Genomic DNA, 19,464 nt, shown 5'->3' on the forward strand with positions numbered 1-19,464 from the left:
ATTATAAGTTGGATGTGGTTTCCAGGGCTAGAGCCGGTTTTGCCAGGGGATCCTGTATAGTTTCTTGAGGGCTGTGCTGGACCTTCCTTCTTCCATGTTTTCTTTTGAACTTCTGTGCTCTCCCTATTTTAATGAGTACTGCAACAGTGATATGGAAGGACATAGTACAGCTGTGTAAAGTCTTACCATAACAGTAGATGTACTTCCCTTCATTGTTATAGGCTTTATTTTCTCCCTCCTCTCCTTTTTTGCTTTTTCCTTCTTGGTGCATGTGCGTCATTTTGTACATCTTCGACTGTTGTTCTTCCAGGGGCTTATCAGTTCTGAGGAAGGTGCATCCATATGTCACCTTTAGGCCCTACGCCATGAACAGGGAACATATGTGTGACGTACAATGTCCCTTTTACAACCTAAGACTTTGGTATACTGGCCAGGTGTTAGGCTACCCTTGGCAGGTGATCCCTAGTGTAATTAATATTGCAATAGTGAAGGGATGAACATCTAAGGTTATGGTAAGATTTTATACAACTATACTATCTGATACTCCTGTCTAATGATGCAACTGTACCTATGCATTATATGTTAAAGGTAACAACGTATCTTTTACAATTGTCTAATGATGTAAGTGCACCTGTGTTTTCCATGGTAATGTTAACAAATAATTTGACACTACTGTCTAATGATGTAATTGCACTCTACCTATATCTTCCATGGTAATATTTATTTATTTATTAACATTTGTTGACCGGGAAAGTCCACTGGATCAAAACCCCATTTTTGGTGGAGGGCAGGGAGACAAGCTCCAAGAACAACTCAAAGTTACTCCAAAAAAATAGTAATAAAGGATCTGACACTACTGTAGTTTGGTATAACCACACCTTTGCATTCCACGATAATGATAATATTGACCCTGACATTACTGCATTATGAAATAACTACCCTTGTGTGTTCTAGGAAAATGCTAATAAAAGTTTAGGTACTACTGTATTATGAAGTAGCTACATCTGTGTGCTCCACAGTTATGGTAACAAAGGATCTGACACTACTGTAGTAAGATGAAACTGCACCTGTATTTTCCATGGTAATGGAAACAATGGATCTGAGATTACTGTATTATGAAGCACCTGCACTAGTGTATTCCACAAGAATGGTAACAAAGGACTAGACACAACTGTATTATGATGCAACTGCATCTGTGTGTTCCATTGTAATGATGACACAGGATTTGATAGTGCTGTATTATGATGTAACTGCACCTCTGTGTTCCATGGTAATGGTAATAAAGAATTTCACTATACAGTATTATGATGTAACTGCAGCTGTGTGTTCCATACATTTATCTATCCATCCATACATACATCCAAAGCCCCTTTTTCTATTGCTGCACATGTGTCGTGGTGTCACCTCAACAGTTTCAATCATCTCTAAAACCAAGTTTCACACCTCCAGGTGGCTGGCATGTTAATGCTAAAAAAGATCTGAGATTACTGTATTATGATATATCTGCACTTCTGTGTTGTATTATAATGGAAACAAAGAATCTGAAATTATTGTTTTCTGATGTAAATGCATTTATTTTTCCATGGTATTTCTAACAATGGATTGGACACTACTGTATTATGATGCAACTGCAGCCACGTTTTCCATAGTGATGGTAATAAATGATAGTCACTACTGTCTAACAAGGTAACTGCATATGTATTCCATGGTAATGGTAACAAATGGTCTGATTCTGCCATTTTATAAGGTAACTATACCTCTGTGTTCCATGCTAATGGTAACAAAGGATCTGACACTACTGTAATATGACATAACTATACCCATTTGTTCCATTTTAATGATAAAAATGGATCTGATGCTACTGTATTTGGACATAACAGCACCTATGTGTACCATGTAATGGCACCATAGGATTTGATGTTACAGTATAATGAAGTAACTGCACTTATATGGCCTATGGTAATGGTGACAAAAGATCTGACACTAATGTATTATGAGGTAACTGAGCCTAGGTGTTCCATTGTAATGGTGTCAAAGGATCTGACACTACTGTGTTATAATGTAACTGCACCTCTATCTTACATAGTAATAGGAACAAAATATCTTACACTACTGTATAATGATGCAACTGTACCTCTATGTTGCATAGTAATGGTAACAAAGGATCATACATGACTGTACAATGATGCAACCTATGTGTTACATCATAATAGTAACAAAGGGTCTGAAACAGCCATATTATGATATAACTCAACCTCTGTGATCCATGGTAAAGTTAAAAAGGATTTAATGCTCTTTATTATGATGTAACTGAACATATGTGTCTCATGGTAATGTTTACAAAGGATTTGATGCTACTGTCTTATGATATAACTGCACTTCTATGTTGCATGCTAATTGTAACAAAAAGATCTCACACTACTTACTGCATAATGATGCAATTGCATGACTGTGTTGAATGGTAATGGAAATGAAGGATCTGACAATACTGTTTTATGCTATAACTGTACGAATGTGTTCCACAGTGTTGGTATTAAAGCATTTAATGCTACTGTATTATAATATAACTACACCTGTGCTTTTGACTGTAACAGTGAGAAAGGATCTGAACCTACTACATTATGATGTAACTACACATCTCTGTTCCATGGTAATGGAAACAAAGTGTCAGACAATGCTATTGTATGCTTTAACTGCACATCTGCATCCATGCTAATGGTAAGAAATGATATGCCATTGCTGTATTATGATTTAACTACACCTGTGTGCTTCATTATAATGGTAACAAAGGCTCTATTTCTACTGAAATTTGATGTAATTAAACCAGTGTCTTCCATGATAATGGAAACAAGTAACCTTACACTATCTTATAATACTGTAACTGCACTAATGTGTTTAATGGTAATGGTCTCAATGGATCTGAACCTACTGTATTATGATGTAACTACATGGCTCTGTTTCATGATAATGGTAAAAAAGCATTTGAAGCTGCTGTATTATGGTGTAACTACATCTGTGCACATCATGGTAATGGTAACAGAGGAACTGATGCTACCGTGTTATGATGTAATTACACTAGTGTGTTTCATGATAATGGAAACAAGTCATCTGACACTATCGTATTATTATGTAACTGAACGGTTGTGTACCATAGCAATGGTCTTAATGGACATGACCCAACTGTATTATGATATGACAGTACCTATGTATTCCATTATAATATTGTCAATGAGCCTGACACTACAGTATTCAGATGTAACAGTACCTGTCAGTTCAACAGTAGTTGTGACAAATTATCTGCCACTACTGTATTATGATGTAAGTATACCACTGTGTTCCATGGTAAAGGTGGAAACGTATATGAAACTACTGTATTATGGCATAATGCATATCTGTTTTGTATGGTAATGGTAAAAAGGATCTGACAGCAATGTATTATGATGTAATGACACCCATGGGTTCCATGTCAATGGTAGCAAAGGATCTGACGCTACTGTATTATGAAGCAACTTCACTTGTATTTTCCATAGTAATCATACAAGAGGATCTCACAATACTGTATTAACATATAACTACACTTGTGAGTTCCATGGTAATGGTAACAAGCGCTCTGATGACACAATGTTATGATGTAACTAAACCATTGCTTTACATAGCAATGGTAACAAAGAATCTGAGACTCTGTAATGCCATGTAACTGCACCTATTTGTTTCATGTTAATGGCAGCAAGGGATCTGACCCTGCTGTACTTGAATATAACTGCTCATGTGTGTTCCATGGTAATGGTAACAAAGGATCTGACACTACTATATTATGATGTAGCGACACCTGTCTGTTCCATAGTAATGGTAACAAAGAATTTGAGAGTATTGTATTACGAAGTAACTGCACTTGTGTGTTTTATGGTAAAGGTAACAAAAGATCAGAGACTACTGTATTATTATATAAATACAGCTGTGTGTTCCATGATAATGCCAACAAAGGGCCTGAGAACTCTGTATTATGATGTAACTATACTTATGTGTTGCATGCTAATGGTAACAAATGATCTGAGACTAATGTATTATGATGTAACTGCGATAATATATTCTATAGTACTGGTAACAATGGATGTGACACTACTGTATTATGATTTAACAACACCTGTGGGTTTCATGATAATAGTAACAAAGTATCTCAGGCTACTGTATTATGATGTACCTGGACCTATGTGTTATATAGCCCTGGGCAAGTGGGCAACTTATGTAACTCTACCACTTGCTCCGTCATAACGGTAACAAAGGATCTGATACTGATGTATTATGAGGTAATGACACCTGTGTGCTCCATGGTAATGAAAACAAATGATCTGACGCTACTATGTTACGATGCAGTTGCAGCTATAAATTCTATGGTAATAGAATAAAAGGATCTGATTCTACTGTAGTATGGCATAACTGCACCTGTGTTTATCATTGTGGTGGTAACAAAGCATCTCATATTATTCTATTATTATGTTACTGTACCTGTATGTTGCATTTCTACCACATCTGACATGCTTTGTTGTCACAAGTGGTAAGGACTAGGTAGCCTATCTACCACAAGAGGAGTGGTTTCTGGCCCAGAAATTGTAGCATATTAGCCATTTGGGCATTTTTTTCCATCTCTTTCAACTTTCTGGTTTAAAAGCCTGCATCTGTGTGTGTTTCCCACCTTTCCTGTAGCTAGTCTAGTCCAAATACAGCTTTGCTGTATTCAGGATGGTTTATAAGCTTCTGAGCCCCTCAAGCCTTTCTGTGTTATAGGGAAGTCTTCTAGCTTATCAGTGGGAGTGGTAAGCACTAGGTAGCCTATCTACCACAAGAGGAGTGGTTTCTGGCCCAGAAATTGTAGCTTAGTGGCCGTTTGGGCAGTTTTTCCATCTCTTTCAACTTTCTGGTTTAAAAGCCTGCATTTGCACTTATTTCCTGCCTTTCCTGTAACTAGTCTAGTCTCGAAACATATATCCTGTATCCAGGACTGTTTGTAAGCTTCTGAGTGGTGTCAAAGTCTGCTCTTCAATTTTTCCCTTAGATCTGCTAGTTCTCTCCTCTCCTACACTTTTACTTACTTATTAGTTTAGCACTTTACCAGACTTCTTGTAGCAATTATTGTAGCACACAAAAGTGCTACCAGCACTAAATGTTCTACAGGGAAACAGCTTCAGTACTTATTATTAATGCCCACCCCTCCAGGCATGTCTAAAGGTCAGTTCCCTGTGCATTCTCCTATTAACTTGGTGAACTTGGGCACCCTGCAACAATGTAGCAACTGCCTCATGTACACTGACAACCCTCTCCTCTTAACTCCCAACACTCAGACTTGTGAGAGATGCACTTATATATCCAAATTGGAAGCCACGCACTCTCCATCCAAGACTGGAATAGCTGGTCAAGAGGAAAAGGTCAACACTTCCACCACACCACATGGAACACCTTGCCCTCCACAACACACACCAGCACTGCCTTCACATAAAAATACAAACCACACACCCACCTTCATGGAGGCTCTCAATAAAAATCTACTCAAACAGCAGAGACCTCCAAGGCAGAACACACTCAACTACCGCAGCACAACACTAATCATGAGACACATAACTCTCCTAAACAGTGTGCCACTCAACCAAAGACCATAAGGCAAAACAGCATACCCAACACAGTAGTCATAGGTGACTCGATAGTGGGGCACACTGATGGCCCACTCAATAGGCTGAATAAGGAGAAAGTAACAGTCAGCTGCCTGTCCCTTGTGCCAGGATCTACCACATAATGCATGCACTCAGGTCCCTCAACAGGTACAAATATGACTCTATCATTGTAAATGTGGGTGTGAATGACCTGAGATGTACCTCCCTGGACTACATGAAAAGAGGCACAGAGGATCTCTCAGATTATGTAGCCCAGGTGGTTATGACCATAGCCCTGAGCAGCATCCTACTATCATCCAGAATGATACCACAGTACAAGCAGAAAATTATTGATTTCAGCAACTGGCTAAGTTTCTGGTGTCATTCTAAGGGGATCCAGTATCTGTCTGCCTGGGATGACATGATTGACAGACCTTGATACTTTGCAGAGATGGCCTGCATCTGTCACCTCACGGCTTCTGGATACTGGCTAAGGTTCTTGCCACCCCTATAGTGCCTTTTTAGGCGGTGTTCCAAAGACTAAATTACTACCATAACAGCTACAAACAATTGCAATATGAGGGTCATGCTGCTCAATGCTAGAAGTCTAAATCTCAAAATGCACTCTCATGAAGCACTCCTTAAAACAGAGAACATTGACATTTGTGCTGTAACAGAGACCTGGTTCAAGGCAGCAGAAAGCACCCCTGCAGTACTATAACTCATTCCATTCCTTTTGACCCCAGAACTTGGACTGAAGCTCCAAAGGCAGTGGTGTTTCCATATTCATAAAGGATGAGCACACCTCCAGATTGGTAGCCCAACATAATGCATCTGAGATACTTCAGATGCAGCTAACACTGGGTAAGACACCAATTCAGGTCGTAGCCTTCTATAGGTCCCCAACCATGTCCCAAGACTCACACTCCAAGTTCCTAAGCACCCTGGAGAATATTAGGGTCCAACCTAACACTCTAATACTGGGTGACTTCAACTACTCCTCCGTTAACTGGGAAAACTACTCATGTACCAATACACTTGCCCAAAGGTTCCTGGAATTCATTAATTCCAATGCCCTGGACCATCTCGTTCTTAGCCCCACTAGAGGTAGCAACATCCTTGACCTGGTCATTACTAACATGAGCAACCATTGCTCTACACCAATAGTCAACTCCTCCCTGGTTAAATCCAACCACCAACTAATCACCTTGGAAATCCACATCCTATCCACCCCCCCTCCCCACAAAGGTAACCACCATGAAAAACTTCTCCACAGCTAACTTTGGGCTCCTAAAAATAGAGGTGGCTAACTTCACGGCACCCATGCAAATGGCAAATAGTTGCATGACTGCCGAATCATACACCAGTGCACTGTACGAAAACATACACAAATGCATGGATCTCGCCATACCCAATAGAACCAAGACGGTCTCCTCAAAAAAAAGGAAGCCAATCTGTTGGTCCCCTACCATAAACAAACTCTACAACAGAAGGCGGAAACTGTTGCGGAATAAGGTAAAGTCCCAAGGCTGGAAAAACTCCCTTATCAGCCTCAACAGAAAGTTGAGATCCCTCATCAAATCTTCTAAAGCTAGCTATGAAAACAGAATTGTAGCAGATAGTAAAGACAACCACAAGGCCTTCTATATGTATGTAAATAATCTCTACTGCAATATCCAGATTTGCTCTGAGCTACTGCACAATAGTACCTCCTATGCCGAACCAACAGATACTGCCAATATACTGGCCGACAGATTCAGTGCCAACTTTACCCCTCCCCCCCAAAGGACCAATCACAATATCAGTACATTGCCAGGCACTCAATATTACTGCTGCACATGTTAAAACAACACTGTCCAAGGCTAAGAATACAGCGTCTATGGGACATGACAATATCCCTGGCTATATTCTGCATGAACTGCAGAGTGAACTGGCACCTCACCTGTGTGCCCTGTTCAATCACAGCCTCACCTCAGACTTTGTCCCTACCAAATGGCGCACTGCTACAGTCATCCCTCTCCACAAAGGAGAAGTGACTACAGACCCTGGGCACTATTGCCCTATTAGCCTGACGAGTCTAATATGCAAAGCTATGGAATGCATCACCATGGACCTAATAAGCAAGGATATAGGGAATCTCCAAACTCTGGATCCTACACCATTTTGTTTTGTGAAGGGTAGATCATGCCTGCTCAACTTGGTTGACTTCTTTGAGTTGGTCACCAGTGCTGTGGATGAAGGCAAGGTGGTTCATACAGCCTACCTTGGTCTGGCCAAGGTCTTTGATACCATTTCCCACTCAGGAATCATAGAAAAACTCACTAAGCTAGGCATCAACCCCTATATCACTAGGTGGGTTGTAAACTGGTTCACAGCTAGAACCCACAGTGTGAAAGTAGCTCACTCCAAGGCAGACTGCAGACCAGTCACAAGTGGAGTCCCACAGGGTTCGGTCCTGGGTCCTCTCATGTTTGGTATCTACTTCTCTGAAGTCCAGGCCAACACGAAGGGACTCTGGCTGACAAAGTTCGCAAACTATTGCAAGTTGGGAGCTATTATTAACTCCCCAAGTGATATTGACATCCTACAGAAAGGCCTCACTGAGACCAATAACTGGTGTCAGAAACATGCCCTTAAGCTCAATGCCAAAAAATGTGTCGGCACCCCCCTTGGGAAAAACCTGGTTCCCTTGAATTACCACATCGATGGTAGTCCACCAAACACAGAAGGCATTATAAGAGATCTGGGAACACAGGTTAACAGCAACCTCTCTTTTGACCACCACATTGCCACTGTGGTCAGAAAGTTCTTCTTTGTGGCACATCTCATTACTGATAGTTTTGCATCCAAGAAGAATGAGGTCATTGTCTCCCTATACTCTTCCCTCATTAGGCCAATCATCGATTAAATGCCCCATTTGGCAAGTACCTCACTAGACACCTGCAACAATTGGAGAAGTCACAAAAGTACCTCACAAAGAGGATCCTAGGCCTTAAACACTTGTCCTATCTGGACAGACTCAAAATACTCCAACTATTCTGTCTCATATCGCCTACTTAGAGGTGATCTCTGCTTGATTTACAAAGCCATGTCTGATCCAGCTCTGTTAGAAATATTACATCTAAAGAAATCCCAATTCCTCCACACCACACACTCCAGAGACCTCAACCTCATTACCACAATCAACAGAACATGCTGGAGGGGCAGGTTCATAACCCAAAGACTGCCCATGCTCTGGAATAGACTTCCCATACATGTCAAGCAGAGCACCTCACTGACCCTCTTCAAGAGAAATATTGATGAGTGGATGGGAAATAGAAAATTCACCCTGCTGATCACTCCAGTGGCTCTACTCGCCAGACGCACAGGGAACTAAGGTCAGGTGGCATGATGCCAGGGTAATCCTATAGGTTAGGGTTCTAAAGGCTCCAGGTCCATTAGCCTACTATACACATATGAACCTATGAACTACACCTCTGTGTTCCATGGTAATGGAAACAAAGGATCTGACACTACATATTACACTGGAACTGCATCTCTTTGTTCCAGGATAATGGTAACAATTAATCTGTTGCACCAATGTATTCCATGGTAGTGTCAAAGGATCTGACTCTAGTTTATTATAATGTAACCGTATGTATGTTTTCTATGGTAATGGTAATAAAGAATCTGAGACTACTGAGTTTTGAAGTAACTACATGTGTGTTCTATGATAACAGAAGATAACAGAAGAAAGGAACTGACATTACTGTATTATCATGTAACTACACCTCTGTGTGCCATGATGATGTGAACAAAGTGTCTGACACTGCTGTATTATGATGTAACTGCACCTAGGTGTTCCAAGGTAATGGTAACAAGAAATCAAACACAATGTACAATGATGTAAATACACCTGTATATTTGATGGTAATAGTAAAAAAGAATATGACACTACTGTCTAATAATGTAAATGCCCATGTGAGTTACATGGTAATGGTAACAATGGATCTGACACTGCTGTCTAATGATGTAACTGCACCTGTGTGTTCTATGGTAATGGTTAACAAGGATCTGACAATTCTGCATTATGATCTAACTGCTCTGTGTGTTCCATGGCACTAGTAAAAAGGATCTGACTCTACTGTGTTATGAGGTAGCTGTACACTGCTGTATTATGATTTGTCTGCACCTTGGATTTCCATGGTAATGATAACAAAGGATGTAACACTGCTATTTTATGATGTAACTACTTCTGTGAGTTTTATCATAATGATAATAAAGGATATGACAATACAGTATTATGATGTAACTACATCCAAGTGTTCCATGCTAATGGTAACAAAGTAAATGATGATACTGTATTATGATGTAACTGCATCAATGTGTTCCATGGTAATAGTAACAGAGGATCTTAAACAGCTGTATTATGATGTAACTGCACCTCTGTGATCCATGGTAAAGGTAACAAATGATTTGATGCTACCTTATTATAATGTAACTGTGTCCATGTATTCAATGAAAATTGTAACAAATGACCTAACAGTAATAATGATAATATAACTGCACCCTTCTGTTCCATGGTAATGGTAACAAAAGGTCTGATACTACTGTACTTTGATGTAACTGCACCTCTGTGTTCCATGGTAATGTTTAAAAAGGACTGATGCTACTGTATTATGATGTAACTGCACTTCTGTGTTGCATGCTACTGGTAAAGTACAAGTGTGTAAAATCTTACCATAACAGTAGATGCCCTTTTCTTCACTGTTACAGTATTCATTATTGAAGGGATGTCCTGCCCTGATCATCCCAATGCTGGACCAATATAAAAAAGCCCAAAAGAGATCTTGTGTGCATTGTACATTACTTTTATGCTCCCCATACAGAATGCAGGGCATAAAAGAGACGTACAGAAGCGACTATCATCTCCATTAGACAAATGAGCACAGGTTAATCCAAAGGAAAAAATGCAGAGTTAATAACAGGGATTTTAGGGTGGGATCAAATACTGCAACAGTGAAGGGAGGACATCTACTTTTATGGTAAGATTTTACACAATTGTACCATGTCCTTCCATATCACTGTTGTAGTATGCATTATAGAAGAGAGAGAAAAAAGCTCAAGAAACAAAATAGGAGGTGGAAGGCAAAGAAAAGCTCTCCACAAGCCCACAAAAATGGTTTCAGCAAAACTTTGTCTTGTCCTGGAAATCATATTTAACTTACAATGCTTAGTAAAGGTAGCTTCAAGGATGGAATAGGCAACAGCACCAATGGAATGAACTCAAACAGAAGTAGACAGACATTTGCTATGAAAAGAATAACAAATGGAAATGGTATTAGATATCCAAGAGGAGATGGTTTGCTTCAAAACAGCCAAACCAAAGATCTGGGATGAAAGAAAATAAAAAGCTGATCAGACTTAAGAATAGTTCGAGCAGATTCAATAATGCCTACACTCTTCTGAGTGAACAGACAACACAGACATAACTCATATCTTCTTCCTACTAATTTAAGTTTTCCTACTGATATTCTTGCATCTTTAAATATTGACAGGAATTCATAAAGGTTACCACAGGGGTAGACTACATGTATACTTAGTGTAATCTTTCTGAGTGACTAGAAAGCACAAAACAATGTGATAAGAATTTTATTGAATACATATAGTGTACACTTAGTGTACATTTAGTGTAGACTTTATTGAATCTGGCCTCCAGTTTTATTCAAATGGTACCTGAGCTATCTGTGCAAATCCAGGACCTTCTCAGTAGCAGACTGAGGGGAATGGAAAAAGGAATGGAAATGTAGCGACTGATTCAAGGACAACTGATTTACTACCTTGGGGCGTAAAAGAAAGATTAGTACATCCTGTCCCAGTGAAAAAAACAAAAAAAGGAGGAACAACATTAGAATCTGCAGTCTCAAAAAAGAGCCAGAGTCAGTTTTGTGAAAACAAAATAAATTAAGGTTCTAAGGAGAACCTTGGAGGCATAATATGCAGAACACCTTTCAGAAAGTGTTCCATGGTAATGGTCTCAATGGATCTGACCCTACCGTATTATTAAGTAACTGTACATCTACCTTCCATGGTAATGCTAAGGATCTGACACTGCTGTATTATGTTGTAATTACACCTGTGTGCATTATGGTAATGGTAACAAAGGATCTGAATCTACTGTATTATGATGTAGTTACACTCGTGTGTCCCATGATAATGGATTCAAGTCATCTGACATTGTCATATTATGATGTAACTGAACTGATGTGTACCATAGTAATGGTCTCAATGGATCTGACCCTAATGTATTATGATGTAATAGCACCTATTTGTTCAATTGTAATATTGTCAATGGATCTGACACTACTGTATTCTGATATAACTGTACCTCTCTGTTCAACAGTAATGGTGACACTACTATATTATGATATAACTGTACTTTTTTTTTACATGGTAAAGGATATGAACTATTTTATAATGATCTTACCATACCTCGGTGTTTCATGGTAAAGGTGGAAAAAGATGTGAAACTACTGTATTATGGTGTAACTGCATATCTGTTTTGTATGTTAATGGGAACAAAGGATCTGACACTACTGTATTATGATGTAATGACACCCATGGGTTCCATGTCAATGGTAGTGAAGATTCTGACCTTCTGTACTTGGATGTAAATGCACATGTGTGTTCCATGGTAATGGTAACAAAGGATCTCACACTACTATATTATGATGTAGGGGCACCTGTCTGTTATGAAGTAGCTGCACTCATGTGCTCTATGGAAAGGTAATAAAAGATCAGAAACTACTGTATTATGATATAAATGCACCTGTGTATTCCATGGTAATGCTAACAAAGGGCCTAAGACATTTGTATTATGATGGTACTGCACCTGTGTGTTCCATAGTAATGGTAACAAAGGATATGAGACTAATGCCTTATGATACAACCACACAAATATGCTCCAGATTACTGGTAACAAAGGATTTAACACTATTGTGTTATAGTGTAAGAGCACCTGTATGCTTTATGGTAATAGGAAAAAAAGGGTGTGAGACTACTTTATTATGATGTAATTGCCCATATGTGTTCTATGCTAATGTTAACTGTGACAACCCTGCACTGGCCCAGTAATTACTGAGCCTTAATCCTCAGCACTGACAACAGTGGGGGACGTACACTCTGGGAGGATGGCAAGTACACACACAGTAAAGTACAATTTCCCTTAAGAGCACACAGAGATCACAGTCAGTCTGGGACTGGTTTTTCCCTCTCCCTGTCTCCAGATCCCCAGTAAGACTCCCTACTGCCACAGCTATAGAGTTAAGTCCTTAGCCAGGGTTCCAAGCCAAGTCCTCTCAACACTCTCTCTGTCCAACCAGTCCTCCGTTTCCCTGCCCAAGTAGCTGACACACAAAGTAAATGACGCACGCACACACACTTTGAGATTTGATTTATCTATACAAGAACACACACGCACTCACACATGAGGAAGGCTGGCACAGGTTTACTAGCTATGCCCCCTTCTGCCCAGACTATAAGGTAGTTATCACTGCCACCAGAACCCCTTATCAGCTACTATACATCCCTTAACAAAGGGTGTCCAGTCCTACTCTGTAATGTTACTATTAATCCAAATGGTAGTCTGACCAAGAGCAAGGCTATTTAGGAGTGTCCTGTACAGTGTCATCAAATAGATATGCAAGTACTCTGAGAGGTTAAATATGTCTCACAGATAACAGCCACAAAGATAGGTTCAAATATATTTAATAATTAATAGAACAACAAGACAATACTCAGTAAATCAACACAGTAACGTCAGAGTTCAAAATCGCAGGAAATACTTAAAACAACCTTGCAGGACAGTCTCAAATTAATACAGAAAACATTTAAACTAATCTTTACTATATTCCTATCTATGTCTAAAAGAGTTACTATGACCTCAAAAAATTAAATTACTTACAGAAAGGCAAGTGCAAATGGTGATGATGAGTGGATGTTCTTGCTAGGTCCAAAACAAAATACCTAGTCTCTCTCTTAGAAAGCTCTTACATTAATGTCAAATAGTACTGCTGAGTTAGCTTGGATGACATAACTTTTTGTCATCTGACTTCAGTTTCCAAGTTAAACCACCTTTTGTCAGAAACTAACTGAATTTAACATGCCTGTGTGAAAAATGCATATCTCTCAGATGTTTGCTCAGAACTGTGCAGCTGCTAGAAAGTCATAAAGCAATATAATACTTCTGCATCTCAAACCTAGTAATTACTGTACTTCTCTTTCAAGACAATGCAAAAAACTTCTGGCTCTAGACATGGTGTCTGCTACTGAACTGAAACTGAGAGATAACTTTATAGTACAATCATAAAACAATTTAATTTCAACTTATTTTCCTGAAGTTTTGCAAGTTAACTCTGTATGTTCTAGTTTCTGCTGTTAAAATATATACACTCACACAATTACAATAGTTTATATACATTTCTGTTCTAAGCCAGCAGGGCATGCTGTGGTTACATTCTCGAAGGTGAGGAAAAAATAGACCAATGAAGTGAGGAAAAAATAGGCCAATGAAGTGAGGAAAAAATTGAAGGTCATTGCAGTACAAACTTGTACAACACACACTTTTGTATCAGCAGTTTAATATGCACATAACATACAGTTCTAATACATATAATTATTTACAAAATTCCAGATAGCTGTGCTGGCAGTATTTCCTTCTATAACACACTTCTATATAAATCATATCAATATTCACAAATGACATTGAATTATTTACAAAATTCCAGATGTCTGGGCTGGCAGTATTTCCTTTGTGTCACAGTAACAAAAGATCTGAGACTAATGTATTATGATGTAACTACACTAATATGTTCCACAGTACTGGTAACAAAAGATCTGACACTACTATAATATAATGTAACTGCATCTATCTGTTGCAAGGTAATAATAACAAAGGATGTCACACTACTGCATTATGATGTAATTGCACAAGAGTATTCCATGGTACTGGTAACAAAGGATCAGACACTAGTTTATTGTGATGTAATGGCACCTATAGGATTGATGTTAATGGTAACAAAGGATCTGACACTACTGCATTATGACATAACTACACCTGTGTGTTCCATAGTAATGGCAGCAAAGGATCTGACATTATTCTATTATTATGTGAGTGCACCCATGCTTTCCATTGTAATGGTAACAATGGATCTGACACTACTGTATTAAGATGGAACTGCACCTATGTTTCACATGGCAATGGTAACTGAGAATCTGACACTACTGTATTATGATGTAACTGCATCTGGTATTTTGTGATAGTGGTACCAAAAGATCTAACACTATAGTATTATGATGTAACTGCATCTCTGATTTCCATGGTAATGGTAAGACAGGCTCTAACCCACTCTAATATGACATAAGTATACCTATTTGTTCATGGTAATGGTAATCAGTGTGTCTGACATTACTGTATTTAGACATACTGTATCTGCACCTATATTTTCCTTGGTAGTGGTACCAGAGGATCTCATGCTGCTGTATTATCATATAACTGCACCTGTAAGGTCCATGATAATGGTTACAAATGGTCTAACAATACTGTATCATGATGTATCCATATCTGTGTGTTCCATGGTAATAGGAATCTGACACTACTGCATTTGGATGTAACAGCATGGGTGTGTTATATGGTAATTTTAACAAAGGATCTGACACTACTGTATTATGATGTACCTGTGACTGTCTGTTCCATAGTAATGGTAACAAAGGCTGAGACAACAGAATTATGATGTAACTGCATCTGTGAGTTCTATGGTAATGGTAACAATGGGTCAGAGACTACTGTACTATGATGCAACTGCACCTCTGTGTTTTCCATGGTAATGGGAACAAATGATCCGCCATTACTGTACATTGTTGAAACTGCACCTATGGGATCCATAATAATTTGTTCTGATCGTACTGTAATATGATATAAATACACTTATTTGCTCCATGGTAATGGTAATCAAGTATCTGCCACTAATTTATTTGGAGGTTAACTACACTTGTGTTTTCCTTGATAATGGTACCACAGGATCTTGCATTGCTGTACTATTATATATTTACAACTCTGAGGTCTATGGTAATAATAACAAATGATACATCACTACTGTATTATGATGTCTGTGTGCAACATGGCAATGGTAACAAAGAATCTGAGACTACTGTAGTATGATGTAACTACAACTAATTATTTGATAAAAAGTATCAGACACTACTGTGTTTGGAAGTAAAGGCACTTGTGTGTTTCATGGCAATTGTAACAAAGGATCTGAAACTACTATATTATATCGTAAATGCACGTATGTGTTCCATGGCAAAGTTAGCAAAGGATCTGGGACTACTACATTATAATGTAAATGCATCAGTCAGTTTCATGGTAATGGTAGCATGGGATCTGACATTGCTAAACTAGGATGCAATGCAGCAATGTGTGCCACAGTACTGGTGACAAAGGATCTGACACTACTGTATTTTGATGTAACTGCAACTGTTTCTTCTATGACAATAATAACAATGGATATAACATTACTATATTATGATGTATCTGCACCTTTGTGTTCTACTGTACTGGTAAAAATGGATCTGACACTTATGAATTATGATGCAAATGCACCAGTGCTTTCCATGGTAATGGAAACTAACGATCTCAAACAACTGTATTATGATGTAACTGTGCACATGTGCTAAATGATAATTGTAACAAAGGACCTAACTTTACTGATTATGATGTAACTGCAACTGTAACTGTGTTGTGTGTTCCTTACTATTGGTAGCAAAGATGTGACACTACTGTACTATGATGTAATGGCACCTGTGGATTCCACGGCAAAAATAATAAAGGAGCTGAGACTACTGTATTATGATGTCAATGCACTTGTTTCTTCTATGTTAATGGGGGCAAATGGTCTGAGGCTGCTGAATTATTTTGTAACTGCACCTTTGTGTTCTATGGTAAAGGAACTGACATTACTGTATATTGAAGAAAATGCATGTGTGATCCGCAATGGTGGTAAAAGATTATCTGGCACTACAGTATTATAATGTAACTACACCAAAGTGTTCCACTGCACTGGTAACAAAGGATCTGACACTACTGTATTTTGTTGTAATGCACATATGGAATCCATGTTAATAGTAACAAAGGATCTGACACTATTGTACTATGGTGTAACTGCAACTGTGTGTTCCATGATAATGGCAATAGAGGTCCTAACGCTATTGTATTATGAAGAAACTTCACTTATGTCTTCCAAGGTAATTGTAATAAAGAACCTAAGTCTACTATATTGTGATATAGCTACACCTATGTGGTCCTTGGTAATGGTAGAAAAGATCTGACATACTGTATTCTGGTGTAATGGCTCCTGTGGGTTCCATTTTAATAAGAACAAAGGATCTGAGACTACTGTACTATGATGTAAATTTACCTGTGAGTTTCATGCTAATGGAAGCAGAGGGTGTGAGACTACTGTATTATGATGTAACTGCAACTTTGTGTTCCATGGTAATGGAAACAAAGGATCTGGCATTACTGTATTTTGAAGAAATTGCAAATGTGTGACCATAATGATGGTAAAAAAGGATTTGACACTATGATGTAACTGCACGGAAATGTTCTATTGCACCGGCAACAAAGGATCTGACACTTCTCACACAACAGTATTATGATGTAACCGCACATGTGTTTTAAACAATAATTATTACAAAGACGTTAACACTGCTGTATTATAATGTAACTTCATCTGTGTTTTCCATGGTAATGGAAACAAAAAATCTGATATTAGTATATAGAAACTGCACCTGTTTGATCCATAATAATGGCAAAAAAGGATCTGTCGCTACTGCATTATGATGGAATTGCACCTGCATTTTCCATGGTAGTGGCAAGAAACAATGCTACTGAAATATGAAGTAACTACACCTATTTGTTCCATGGTAATGATAATGAAGGTATCTGACACTACTGTATTTGGATGTATCTGCACTTGTGTTTCCATAGTAATTGTACCAGAGGCTCTCTCAGTAATATTTTATCATGTAACTATACCTGTGTGGTCCACAGTAATGGTAACAGTTGATCTGACAATACTGTATTATAATGTAACCATACCTTTGTGTTCTATGGTAATGCTAACAAAGAATCTGAAACTACTGTAACATGATGTACCTGTACCTATTTGTTACACCCTAATGGTAACAAAGGAATTGAGACTACTGAACATGATGTAAATGCATTTGTGCGTTCCATGCTAATGGAAACAAAGGGTCTGAGGCTACTGTATTATTTATTTATTTTATTTTATTTTATTTTACATTTGTTGACTGGGCTAGTCTAACTGGATACATGCCCATTTTTAGTAGAGGCCCGGGGAGAAAAACTCCAAGACACATACACAAATACAATATAGGATGTTGCAACAGTCCAAGCGTATAACAGCTGTTGTTAAGAAAAAATACAATACTCATAGTGAGCATAACACAAAACAGTAAAAGGTAATGTGCAAGAGATGTTACTATATACATATATACATATTTTTAAATTGCAATAACATGGTCTTTGGTTCATTAAAGGATAAGTCTATAAAGAGTATTCAAATTAGTGTGTAGAGAGAAAGTTAGTCAGGGTTAGTACAGGGGCATAACCAATGTGTACTGAGAAATAGTTTTAGATTCTGTTTAAAAAGTGTCAATGAAGACAGAAATATGAGTTCTGTGAGAAGAAGATTCCAGTACTTTCCAACAGTATTAGAGAACAGAGAGTCTCCTGCTATGTTGTTGGATCTGCTGGTGTTGATAAGCGGTTTGTTTAAGGAGCGTACATTTTTAAGATTGTTGTATGGGGTAATGAGGCTAGACAGTATTGGAGTGTTGGTGGGTTGATACAGGGTCTTATGGGCAATGACAAGCTGGTGAAATTGAAGCTGGTTTAGGAACTCTAGCCATCCTAGTTGGTTTAGATTAAGACAGTGATGAGTTTGAAAAGGAGAGCCAGTGGCAAATCTAGTAATATTATTATAGGAGATTGCCAGTTTGTTGAGGTTGTTTTTAGAAAAAATTAGTGTATATAGGTGAAGCATAGAGTAAGGTAGAGATTAAGTGAGTTCTGGCTATGGCGGTTCTAGCTACTGGTGTAAGAAAGGGTTTGATTCTATAGAGTGACCCCAATTTCTTGTTGACTGTTTTTATTGTGCTGTTTATATGAGTATCAAAGCTAAGGTTGTTATCTACTGTTATTCCTAAGAGTTTAGTGGTTGGGTCGGGAGATATGATAGTGCCATTATTAGATATGAGTGTGAAATTTATTGGTGTGTATTTTCGGGTTGGAATGAAAAGTAAAAGTTTAGTTTTTTGGGGGATTTAGGAGGAGGCAGCGGTATAAAAAACATTGTTCTACTGTATTGAATGCTTTTTGGATAACGGAATGTAGTTCAGTTGGAGAAGTGGCTGAACAAATTATTGTGGAGTCATCTGTGTATTGAATACAGGTGGTGACAGGAATTGCTGAGGGAAGGTCATTAATAAAAATGGAAAATAGGAGCGGGCCTAATATGGAGACCTGAGGAACACCTAGGGAAATAGGGAGGTGTGTAGATAGATTATTATCCCATAGCACAGCCTGTTGTCTATTGTCTGAGTAAGATTTGAACCAATTTATGGCTAGAGGTTCAAGTGAGAGGGATTTCAGTATATTTAAAAGGAGCTGGTGATAAACTATGTTGAAAGCTTTAGATAAATCAATAAAGACTGCAGAGGAGAGAATATTGTTGTTACAGTTTTTGTTAATACAGTCTGT

The sequence above is a fragment of the Protopterus annectens genome, chromosome 5.part0, assembly GCF_019279795.1.
Source record: "Protopterus annectens isolate FY-2018-M chromosome 5.part0, PAN1.0, whole genome shotgun sequence".
Lineage (NCBI taxonomy): Eukaryota > Metazoa > Chordata > Ceratodontiformes > Protopteridae > Protopterus > Protopterus annectens.